Genomic DNA, 12,966 nt, shown 5'->3' with positions numbered 1-12,966 from the left:
TTCCTCCCTTCCTCCCTTCCTCCCTTCCTCCCTTCCTCTCTTCCTTCCCTCCTTCCTTCCCTCCCTCCCCACAGGCTTTTCTTTCCTTCTCCTTTTGCTCCAAACTCCACAGAAGAAAAAAGCCAAGTGAGAATCTCATAGTCTCAGTGATGCTGGCATAAAACTCCCAGTTTATTCTCTCCAGACTCCAGGTCTGTGTGTGTTGGGACTTCAGTAAGTTCACGATTCTTAAAGGGTGTTTGAACAGTCACAGTTTCCTTCAGAACACGTTTCCTCCTACAATTTCAGTTCCTTAGGTGGGATTACCTGAGTTGTTTTCCTCCAGGGAATGTTAAGGCAAAGCTTTAGAGATGGCCTGGTTTGAAGTTGAGGGATAAAAAAGAAGCTCCCAGTTTTCTCCTGATGCTGCTATGGGCTGATGCTGCTTCCCTGGGATGAGGCAGGGAAGGGAAACAGGCCAAGAGCTTCTCCTGAGCTGTTCCTAAATCCCAGCCTGGGATTTGTGTCCTAAATCCCACAAGCCCAGCCTTGTGTGTTAATCCTCACTCCAGGAGTTGCCTCTGAGGGTGGCTTGATCTGGGGACCAAAGGTAGGAATAGGAGGTGGAGAGGTGATGCAAATCCTGGAAACACCCAAAAACCACCCAGCATCACCTGGCTCCTTCAGGAAAGCAAAGCAGATCCTTTCTCCTTCAGTAAATTCCAACTCCAAACGTCCCAGCTGGGATTTGGGCTGGTGGGGAAACCATTTGGGAATGAAAAGAGCCTGCCTGACAACTTCTCCCCCACTTTCTGCACCCCCCAGGAATATTAAAGGTTGTGACCCACAAATGCAAAAGGGAAAACGGTGGAGAGTTGGATTTTTTTTGGCCTTAGTTGATCCTTTTGGCCCCTGTATTGCAGCAGGGAGGTGCAGGGTGTCCCAGCAGGCCAAAATGCTGGAATGCTGAGGAATATTGGGTTGTTCCCAGGCGATGTACAAAGTTAAATGCAGCCAAACAGAAGAGTTAAAACTTAATATTAAAGTTCGGATCATATTGATCTTTCCTTTTTTTGTTTTCTTTTTTCTTTTTAACTATGACTTGAATCAGTTTTGATTCTATTTGTACGTGTTTTCTTGTTCTTAGAAAGCTGCCATTTTCTTTCCTTTTTTTTTTTTCTTTTCTTTTTTTTTTTTTTTTCATTTTCTTTGGCATTACATAGAAAAATCTGAGCCTTGGTTTCAACCCTCTGCAGGTGATTGTAGGGTTCGAGATGGCTGTTTTTTGTTTTTTTGTTTTGTTTTGTTCTTACATTTCACTTGTCTTGTTGCATGATGGTTAATAGCTGATTTGGAAATGACATTTCTCTCCTAGATTAATTTTTGTGTTTGTAAGATGTGCATATTGCTTTGCAGAATAAAAACTATGAAGTTTATCTTTGTTGTCTTTATTTCCACAGCCCGGTGGCTGCAGAGGTTTCATAAATCAACCAAAATTATACGAAGCACAGGAGGAAATCAGGGGAAAATCTGCAGTAAAATGAAATTGAATTTGGGTTGTAAATTCACTTTTTCCCTCCAGCACTCATCAAAGCTTTGCTGGTGATGAATTGCCTGGCAGGGAGAAAATCAATCTGTGGCTGAAGGCAGCAGCCCCTGTTTTTGTTTAACTCCTGGGACTTGTTTGTCTGCAGTCACCAAAATTTGGATTGCTGAGCCCCAGCACTGTGCAGGAGCTGCTCACACAAAGGATCCGCTGTGGCTCCTTTCTCTCAGCCTTTCCCAACTTTTTGGGTGCAGTTTGAGGCCTGACCTTGATGTGTCTGTGAGCCCGGGCTGGGAGCAGCTCAGCCCCAAACCCAGGTGGGAGCTGCCTGGCTTTGGATCCTCCTCCAGCCCCATCCCTGAGTTATCCCATCCCCGAGGGCCCTGCAGAGGTTCCCACACACCCAGTCCCCTCCTGTGCCTTTTCCTGGCTCTCTGGCACAGCTTGCTTTGTGTTTTCTCCTTTTTAAAAGGGCTTTTACAGCTCTACTGTGACTTCGCTGCCTAAAACTGCATCCCACAGATCATTCCAGGCTCTGTCCTGCCCTGCAAAGCTTCCTGGCACAACCAGCATTCGTTGTTATTTACCTTCTGAAGATATTTCTTTACAGGATATTAAGGAAACTCTTTAATAATAGATTTCCCTGAGGTGCCCCCGTTTTTGGTGGGTTTTTTTTGTTTTGGTTTGGTTTTTTGTTTGTTTGCTTGTTTGTTTGTGTGTGGGGTTTTTTTGGGGTTTTTTTGGTTGTTTTGTTTTGTTTTGTTTTTTGTTTTAGCTCCTTGCAACAGGATTTCGGCGCCTGGATGGAATAAACAGCAATAAGATTCAACCTGTAGTGACAAAAGGAGTAAGGCAAGGCAGAGAGCAGCTTTTTTAAATGTTTGTGAATTTTAAAAAAGTTTCAAATCCATTGCCATTTGTTTTTTGAAAGGATCCCTGCTGGTAATATTCCAGCAAGAAGAGGGTTTACAGTGAGGAGGGGGATAAATTATTCCCTGTGGCCATGGGATAATCACACCACGGGGTTGTTTTGTCAGTGGAGAAAGGATGAGAGCCCTGGAACAGCTCAGGTGAGGTGAGGGACTGAAAAACAGGGACCCTGTATGAACAAAATTGTCACCCAGAAGGCACAAATGGCTAAAAAAGCTGATTTTGGGGGGTTAGGGCTCACTGTGGGGCTCAGAGTGATGGATGTGCCCCTAAATTTGAGCCTCGCCCTCCTGAAGGCCTGGTTGTGTTCCTTAAAGCTCAGGGAATGGGGGAAAACAGCTTAAAAATGCACATTTCCAAAAGGAAACCCTCGGTGAGATCCCAGGCCATGCAGGTGAGCTCAAAGTGCCTGGAAATGAGGAGAAACCAAACGTGGGTGTGGGGCAGGGAGAGAAACCGGGAATTCCTGCAGGGAAAGGATTTGTAGGACTGGGGAAAACTGAGGAATGTCGGGGGGGAAGGGGGAGCTGTGCCTTGAGGGGGATCCCAGAGGATTCCAGAGGGGCTGGAGGAGAAATCCGGAGGGGCTGGAGGGGCTGGAGTGGGGAGGATGGAAGGGGATCCCTGAGCGGGGATTCCTGAGGAAGGAGGGGATGGAAGGAGGATTCCTGAGGAAGGAGAGGCTCGATGAGGATTTCCGAACAGGGATCCCTGTGGACAGAGTCTGGAGGGGAATTCCTGTGGGTGGAAGGTCTGCAATGGGCTCGGGCAGCGGGGGATCCCCGCTGGGAAGACCCTGAGGGGAGGATCCCTGAGGATGGAGGGGCCGGAGAGGGAATCCCGCGGACAGAGAGCCCGGGGGGAATTCCTGAGGGGGGATCCCTTGGGACTGAGGGGCCGGAGGGGAAATCCTGGAGCGGGAATTCCTGCGAATGGCGGGACCGGAGGGGATGGAGGCGGAGCTGGGATTCCTGAGGGGGATCCCTGGGGATGCAGCGAGGGGGATCCTGGCGGACAAAGGGTCTGGAGGGATCCTTGGGACCGGAGGGGGGTCCGTCATCGGGTGTCCCGACTCGGGGTGGCCCTGACGGCGTTGTCCCTGTCACCGAGTGTCCCGGTGTCCCTGTCCCGGTGTCCCTGTCCGGGTGTCCCTGTGTGGGTATTCCCGCTGTCCCTGTCCCCGTGTCCCTGTCCCCGTGTCCCTGTCCGGGTGTCCCCGCTTGGTGGCGGCACAATCCCGCCCTTTCCCCGTTGCAGGCCCGGATTCCTTTAGGAAGGGCTGGAAAACCTCTCGAACCGCGGGGATTTCTCATCCCGGGGTTCCCCAGGGGTCTCTCCCCTCTCCAGGGGATGTCGGGCTCGGCAGCGCCCGGATTTTGTGCACTGAGGGCAGGAGTGGGAGTGAAAACGGGGATTTTCCCTGTTTCCAGCGGGTGGGGACAGGGAGAGCCGGAGATGTCCCGCTGTGGGGGGCACTGAGGGCTCAGGGGCTCAGGAGCTGCTCCTCCGGCATTCCTGCTCAGCAGGAGACCAAAACACCTCTCTGATTAAATTCCTTCTCCTTTCATCCCCACCTGTAACCCCAGTAAAGGACAAACCCAGCCCGAGCGCCCCGGAGCATCCCCCGAGCAGCATCCCAGATAAATTCCTAATTACCAACATTCCTCCTCGGCAGCTGCCTGGGGAAGGCCTGGGCAGGGAGGTTGTTTTCCCCGGGTTTTGTTTCCAGGCAGGGAAAGGGAAGAGCAGGAAACTCGTAAGGGATAAATTGGGTTTGTGGATCCTCCCAGGGAAGCACAAAGGCCAAAGCGATCGGACAAACCTTTCCCTGCTGCGGATTACAGGAGGAGCTCCGGAGGATTCGCTTTTCCCCGTTGTGTAAAGCTCAGCCCACGGGTCTGGGGCTGGTTCTGGTACCAGCCCAGGCTCTGCCTTAACTCAGAATTAAACCCAACAGCGACATTTGGGGCAGAAAGGCGCTGATCCCACCGCCAGGGCTCCGCTCCCCGCTGGCAGCGAGACTGCACCATTCCCTGACCGGGACCCCAAGGGAATTAATTATTCTCTGGGACATTTGAGCTTCCCCACCCTCCTCCTTTACTCAAAGCGTTTCCCGGCCGTGCTGGACGCGGGAACTCCTCTCCCCCCTCCCTCGGCTCTGAAGGGCGCTGCTGCTGTCGGGGAGCGGCAAAGCCCTGTCATTATTCATCGTGCATGGATAAAACGCTTTGCAGGAAGGAATCCTCCCTGAACCCCGGGAGAGCTCCCACAGGGATGCTCTGCCGTCACCAGGGTGACATTGCCCGCGGGATGCGGAGTGTCAGGAGCAGCTTCCAGAGGGAAATCCCTCCCCTCGGGCATTGCCGGGAGTGATGCGGGGAGCGAGGGGATGTGTGCCCGCCAGGGACCGCGGTGACAGTGACAGCGGCTCAAAGGTGTCATTGTCAGCTGAGCGGCAGCAGGAGGGAGCCCCGGCATCCCCGGGGATCGCTGGAGCTCAGCCCGCCGGGACTCGCCTGCTTTTGTTCGCCTGAGCAGGGCGGAGAGCACCACGGGACCGTGGGGTGCTTGTCCTGACAGAGCCAGGATCCTTTGGGAAGGCTGAGAACAGGGATCCGGGCACATCCATGGGAAATCAGGGGGCTGGGGGGGCATAAAGGACACACCCCGGGCTGTATTTGCTGCCCCCGAGTCATCTGTGCCATTGCAGCTGCAGATGGAGATAAACCGGAGTGGAACTTCAGAGCTGCCCCAAAATGTGGGATGGGATGGGATTGGGAGGGGATGGGATTGGGATGGGATGGGATAGGATTGGGATGGGATAGGATTGGGATGGGATTGGGATGGGATTGGGATGGGATGGGTTGGGATGGGATAGGTTAGGATGGCAGGGATGGGATCGGGATGGGTTGGGATGAGATGGGATGGGATTTGGAAGGGATGGGATGGGGTGGGATTGGGATGGGATGGGATTGGGGAGGGATGGGATTGGGATGGGATGGGATGGGATTGGGAAGGGATGGGATGCGAGGGATGGGATGGGATGGGAGGGGTGGGATGGGATGGGCAGGACGTGGCAGGTGCTCAGGGTGGTGGCAGCACTGTCACTGAGGCGCTGCTCCCCTGCTCTGCCACCTGCTGCTGGCACCTCCCCTGGGCTGTCCCGAGTCCTGTGCCCACCTGGGAATGTTTTAATCAGCGGATTGGAGCTCCCAGGTGTGGGGAACGTTGTCCTTCGGGGCTGACAGGGATGAGGACAGGCGGGGGTAGGCTCTGCTGAGTGGTGAGCTGCTGCCTTTGTACAGGATCAGTGTTTGAGGTCAAAACTCACTGAAACCAACATTCCTGGCCGGGTTGGGTTGCTCTTTTTATGGTTTATACCGTGCCTTGAGCAGGAGGTGTGTGACACAACCAGTGCTCTCCACGGTGTGCCCTCAGCGGGGTCAGGAGTCTGTGGCTCTTGAGGACAGCACATCTCTGCTGTTCTTGGCCAGATTTTCCTGAGAGCAGCTCACAGATGTTGATGTTGCTGGAAGCTCCGGGCTCCCAGAGCTGGCTGGGACAGCCCGGCAGGGGCAGTGGGTTCCTGCCGGAGAGATCTCTCTGCTGGGCCTGTGTCCTCTGGGGCTTTTAGTCATGCTGCTTCCTCCTCCTCCTCCTCCTCCTCTCCTCCTTTTCTCTTCCTTTTCTCCTTCTTCTTCTCCTTCTCCTTCTTTTCCCTTCCTTTTGTCCTCTTCTCCTTATTTTCTCTTCCTTTTCTCCTCTTCTTCTTCCTTTCCCTTCCTTTCCTCCTCTTCTCCTCCTTTTCTCTTCCTTTTCTCCTTCTCCTCCTCCTCCTTTTCTTCTTCTCCTTTCTCCTTCTCCTTTCTCCTTTCTCCTCCTCCTCCTCCTCCTCCTCCTCCTCCCAGCCTCATTCCCATGGCACAGCCTCACTGACCATTTTGCCATCGATTGCAAATCCAGATGTGACCCTGCTGTCAGGAGATTTTGGGAAATCATCTCTCTCTGCTGCTCTCCCTGCAGGGGGAGGCTGCTCTGGGCCTCATTCTGCTCATTTCCCCAAAATCAGCCACTTCCAGCCTCCAGCCTGGGGGGTTTCAGCTGTTGCACAGAGCTGCCAGGAAAGCTGCAACCTTCAGCATTCCTGGAAATGGGAAACCCTCCCCCGTCCTGCCAGCTCCTCATCCAAAACTCTCCGTGCTCTTAGGAGGGGTTGCTTTTCCTCCTGGCAAGGGGAAGGGTTGGGATTTGTTTGGTTGAACCTCCTGGGAGATGCCAAGAACGTGTTAGAGGGGCTCGATTTAATGTCTTGGGCTTCCAGATGTGCTGGAAGCAGAGGGTGACTCATTAATCCATCCCATGTGGGAATGCTGGGATCTGCATCGTGCCAGGGTGGAGGTCTGGAACTGGCAGGGGGGCATTTTTGAGGCTGTAAAGTGATTTATTTGTTTTATTTGCAAAGAAAAAAAAAATAACTCTACTTGTAAAAAAAAAAGAGAAAAAATGTTGATTTATTTGTAAAGAGATGTAAAGAGAAGGCAAAGTGATTTATTTGCTTCCAAAGCCACAACAGAGAAGAACCATCTCAGCAGAGCCAAAAAGATCATTTAAACCAGGAGCTTTCTGTCTCTGGATGGGTTTGGGGTCTGGTTGGGATGTTTGGCCTTGTTTATCCAGGGGTCTGTTACCAGTGGGGTCATCTCCTGTGGAGGGATGGATGGATGGATGGATGGATGGATGGATGGATGGATGGATGGATGGATGGATGGAGAGATGGATGGATGGAGGGATGGATGGATGGATGGATGGATGGAGAGATGGATGGATGGAGGGATGGATGGAGGGATGGATGGATGGAGGGATGGATGGATGGATGGAGGGATGGATGGATGGAGGGATGGATGGATGGATGGATGGATGGATGGAGGGAGGGATGGAGGGATGGATGGATGGAGGGATGGATGGATGGATGGAGGGATGGATGGATGGATGGATGGATGGATGGAGGGATGGATGGAGGGATGGATGGATGGATGGAGGGATGGATGGATGGATGGATGGATGGAGGGATGGATGGATGGATGGAGGGATGGATGGATGGATGGATGGATGGATGGATGGATGGATGGATGGAGGGATGGATGGATGGAGGGATGGATGGATGGATGGAGGGATGGATGGATGGATGATGGATAGAAGGACAGTCTCAACTAAACCTTGCTCCAAATTCCATCCAGCCTGGCCTTGGACACTTCCAGGGATGTGGAATCCATGGATTCTCTGGGCAGAGTGGGAGGAATCACCCTCAGGGTGATCCAAAGGGACAATTCCCCCATGGATTTCCTCACTCCAGCCCTTGGCTCTTGTGTAACCTCCCAAACCTCCCTGAAAACATGAACACACCTCAGAAAATTCATTTTGGAGGCCACAACCAACTGAAATGACTTCCAGGAGCTTTGGTTCGTCTTTCCCGAGGGGCCATGGGTTATCCCAGGTGGAAAAGGATGGTGAAATTGGGAATATTCAGTGCAATAAATGAACCAGTTGGGTCTTGAGAAGTCTCAAAATAGCAGCACTGCCCCTGCTCTGCACGTTTTAACACCCTCATCTTCTTAGTGTGCAAAATCAGCTCTCAGCTGGAGGAGAGAGGGCTTTTATCGAGATTAAGGCTAAGACCAAGCAGGGAAGAGGCCTCTGAGTTGCTCAGGACTGTCACCATCTGCTGCTTGATGAGCTTTCTCTTCTCTTTGCTGAACCTTTTTGTGGCTTTGGGTTAATTTGCGCTGGAGAGGAAAAAAAATAATAATCCCAGAGTGTCTGGCTGTGCCAGGGAGAGGTTCTCAGTGAGGGGAGCTGGGGAAAGAGGCTCTGGGATGTGGGAGAGCTGGGAAATCATCGTTGGGATGAGGGTGATGAGTAAAAATGCTGCTCTGTAAAAGGGTTTGGAGCCTCTGCAAAGCCAAAGGTCTGAGCTGAGTTTTTAATGTCAATTTTGCTAAGTCCTGGTGGTTGTTGCTTTTAATTCCTCACAACTGGAGTCCAGGGACTGTACTTTAGAACGTGGTGCTTCCAATTCCAGGGTATTTTCATGTCCTGGGTGTCCCTGGGGTGTTGAGCAATGCCACAAAAAGGAAAGGGGGAGCAGATCCACATTTCCCAGCACTGCTTTTATATTTTCCTTAAATTTTAGGTCTAAATTTTGGGTTGTAGCTCACCTGTATAATTCATTTTTTCTTTCTTTCTTTCTGTTCTACCTCATGCTTGGGAGATTTAGACCGAAAACACAAAAGATGTTACTTCTTCCTTCTCAAAATAAGAGTTTTTAATTATTATGAATAAAGTGCCTGAACAAGGCATCGCTTTGGGAAAGTCCAGATTTTGGTGTAGCAGGTGCTGGGATTTTATTCCTGTTGGAAAACATTGCTTTTCCCTCTAAGGATTTTATTCTCTTGCTAAAAGAATTCAGCATTAACTAAATTAAACCGAGGAGGATAAAAATTCAGTAATTAGGCCAAGGCCGGGCTGTTGGGCTGGACACGGGGAGGGTTGTTTCACCTGAGAATTTAAGTCTAAACCTTGTCGTCTTTGGAATTAAAACATTCCCTTCATCCTGGAGAAATCCAGCCAGGGAACATCCCCAATCCAAACCCCACGATCCAAAATCCAACTAGAACAACAAGGATTTATTTCTCTTCTGCCCTCCCATCTGCATTTCAGTGAGCAGCAGGTGAGAGGCCTTAAAAATTATTATTTATTGATCATTTAAACCCTTGGGGAGGGGCTGCACGTTCCTCTCCTGTTGGGAATTCAGCCTCCAGGTGCCGGGGGTGAAGGAAAAACCAAGTTTTAAACTCATTTTTTCTCCCCCCAGCCTGGGCAGCAGCGAGAAGGCCGAGCAGGAGGGGGTTAAGCAGCTTTGCACAAATAGGATTTGGAGCAGTTCTGGATAAACAATCCCAGAGTTCAGCCCCTCTTGCTCAGCCCTGGCCTGGGGAGAGCTGGTTTGGAGGATTTTGTTGCCCTATTCTGATATATTTGGGTTGTGCCTCTTTGGAAAGAGATCTGGGGCTGGTTTTTCCCGGGATTTGCTGGAAAAGAGAACCTTGGGAAAGGGATCTTAGAAAAGGGATTCTGAAAAAGCGATCCTGGCAATGGGATCCTGGAAAAGTGATACTGGAAAGGAATCCTGGGAAAGGATCTTGGAAAAGGAATCTTGGAAAAGGGATTCTGAAAAAGTGATCCTGGGAAAGAGATCCTGAAAACGGATCTTGGAAAGGGATCTTGCCCAAGGGATCCTGGAAAAGGGATACTGGGAAGAGATCCTGGGAAAGGATTTTGGAAAAGGAATCCTGGGAAAGAATTCCTGGTAAAGGGATCATATCATATCATTTGGTATGATACCATATCATAACAAAACCCTTGGAAAAGGGATTTTGAAAAAGTAATCCTGGAAATGGGATCCTGGGAAAGTGGTCCTGGGAAATTGATCATGGGGAAGGGATCTTGGAAAGGGATCCTGGAAATCCTGAGATGCACAAAACCCCAGGAAAAGTCCAAGGCCACACTTCCCAAAGCGTTGGCTCCCAAATCCAGGCCGCAGAAAGCCACAATTCCCCCTCCCACTGCCCCTGCCCTTGTTCCCTGCCAAAGCCCCTCTGGCAATGCTGTTCCCAGAGAGAATTCCCCCAGGAATTTCCCATCCTGCCGGAAGGGAAGCAAAGGGTGCCTTTTCCAGATGACTGCAGAAAAATGCCTGGCAGCTTTAACCTCGTGCTAAACAACTTTAGGCAGCGTGTGAACAGACTTTGGGATTTATAAACACAGCTCCAGGCTCTGGGCCGGCCCCGAGGGGAGGAGGGATGTTTCCGGCAGCCCCGGGGAGTTTGGGGTTTGCTCAGGGGCTGAGCCTGGCTGGGAATGCTGTGTGTGGGAAACCCTGGGGGAGAGAGGGGGAAAGCCACCTGGAACTGGGGAAAGATGAGGCTGGAGAAGTGTTTCTGGAGGGTTTGGTACCCAGGGGCAGGGAGGGTCCTGAGAGACCAGCTGGATGCACATTCTGGGATCCATTGTCCCACGGGGATCCTTTTCCAGGATCACTTTGTCAAGATCACTTTTCCACCATCCTTTTTCCAGGATCCCTTTTCCAAGATTCCTTTTCCACGATCCCCTTTCCATGATCCCCTTTCCACGATCCCCTTTCCATGATCCCCTTTCCATGATCCCTTTTCCAGGATCCCTTTTTCACGATCCCTTTTCTAGGATCCCATTCCCAGGACCACAAGCAAACCCCTCCCCAGCCCATCCCTTTGGATTGAGGGAACCCTTCTGAACTCAAATATTTTTCTTCTCTTCTGATTGGATTAAATGACTAAACACTCATTAGTAGCAAAAAACAACCCCAAAACCCAAACAAACCAAAAAACCCACCAAAGAAATAACCACCACTCCAAAACCTAAACCAAGAAATTCTCCCCATGAATTCTCTGGGAAATCAGTAAAACCTTTGCTGGAATTTCAAAGAAAATTTCATGAAAAAATCCCAATTTCCATCAGTGGCAGCAGAATTGCTTGGAAGGGGACGTGGGTTTGCTTTGAATGTTAATTCTTTTCTTCTAAAAACACCTGTGCAGGTACAGTTGTTTCAGTGCTATCAAAGGGAGGAGGTGCAGCAAATTGATAATTAAGAAGGAAATTTTCCAGGGGGCAATTTGGGGATTTTGGCAGCTCTGTCCCCTTGCCTGTGGTCACTTTTCCCCCTGGTACCCACATGGGGAAGAGTTTCTTTTCCTCCTCCCTGCCCCCTGGGTGACCCTGGGCCCTGCTGAAATCAGATGCCAGAGCTCAGGGCAGATTTCAGGACTCTGTTGCAGCAATATTTCTCTGGCTGCTCACGTTTCCCCCTTTGCTTTGGGGATTTTTTTTTTTCAATTCTTCTCCCTTTTGCAGCTGAGGCCAAATGCAGGGAATTAATTCAAAGGTGAACACAGGAAGGTTTCACTCACTGCCAGGAGGAGACATTAATTCTTCTACCTGAGATTCCTTCATTTCTCCTTCCAAACACCTCTCATGTGATGGTTTTCATCATTTTATTGCCCCCTTTAATCTGGAGTTTAGTTCATCTGCAATTACATCTCGCAGCATTTCAGCCCTGCCTGGCTGTCAGAGTCCAATTGAATCAGGCTTGGGACGAGGATGCCTTTCTGTCCTTATAAAATCACATTTCTCAATTTGCCCTCCTTCCCCAGAGACTGCTGGGACTCGCTGCTCTCCTCTGGCTGCATTTCCCAGGGTCTTACACTAAAGCTGATTTTTTTTAAATTTCTTTTTGGAGGAAGAGATAAAAATCACATTAACTCTGGAATTCCTTTAAATGCCAGAGTAGAAGTGATATTTCCCTTAGTCTTTTTCACACAGCAAGCAGCACCAGCCTGGATCTGACATTGATATTTAAAATTAATCCCAATTATTCCACCCCTATCAACAATAATTGGGAATTCCTGGGCTGCCCTCCAAAGCAGGAGGGTTTGATGAGAGGCAGAGCTTGGTCCAGGCTCAATCTCTGATTTCAATGAGCTGCCAGAAACTTTCTCCCCAAAATCTGTCAGGTGAGGAAGAATCCCTGAATTCCAGGGGAGTTTTGTGCTTGGGTGTCCTCAGGTGCAGTTTGAGAGCTCCCCTCTTTTTGGATTTTTGGGGGTTTTTTTGTTTGGTTGGTTTTTTGGGTTGGTTGGTTGGTTTGAGGTGGGTTTTTGTGGGGGTTTTTTTGGGTTGTTTTTTTTGTTTTGTTTTGTTTTGTTTTGTTTTGTTTTGTTTTGTTTTTGTTTTTGTTTTTTTTTTGTTTTTTGTTTTGTTTTGTTTTGTTTTGTTTGTTTTTTGTGGGTTTTTTGTTTGTTTTTTGTTTGTTTGTTTTGTGGTTTGCTTGTTTGCTTGTTTTGTTTGGGGTTTTTTGTGGTTTTTTTTGTTTGGGGGGGTTGGGGTTTTTTTGGTTTTTTGGGGAGGTTTTGTGTGGTTTTTTGGGGGGTTGTTTGGTTGGTTGATTTTGGTTTTGTGGGGAGTTTTTGGGGTTTTTCTTTAGTTTTTCCCCCCGGCTTTATCCCACATACTATAAATAAGACCAGGAGCAGTGGGTGAACTCCCTGCCCTGCTGGCAAAGGTGTCAGGAGGGCAAAGGTTGGGGTTTATTTATTTGCTCAGGGCTGTGGTTGCTCTACAAAACCCTCTCCTTGGCCTGGAGTCCTTTGGGCTGGGCTGTCTGTCCTTTGGGGAGATTTGTGCCTCCCGAGTGCCCCGTTCCTTTGGGACCCCGAGGGGATGGAGGGGCCTGGAGAGGCGCCCGCAGCCTCTGCTGACAAGGCTGGCTGTGATCAGCTCCTTTAAAGGGGCTGAAAATGCACAAAGTGCTTTTTTGACAGCGGTGGGAAGTGGCTGGAATTGGTTCTCCGTGTCCCTGAGGGCCCTTCTCCCTCCATCCTGGGTGGGATGTTCTGTTTTTATGGCTGTGTCACTCTGGT

Source organism: Zosterops lateralis (assembly GCF_965231275.1).
Source record: "Zosterops lateralis genome assembly, chromosome: 19".
Taxonomy (NCBI): Eukaryota; Metazoa; Chordata; class Aves; order Passeriformes; family Zosteropidae; genus Zosterops; species Zosterops lateralis.
This window is presented reverse-complemented; position numbering follows the sequence as displayed.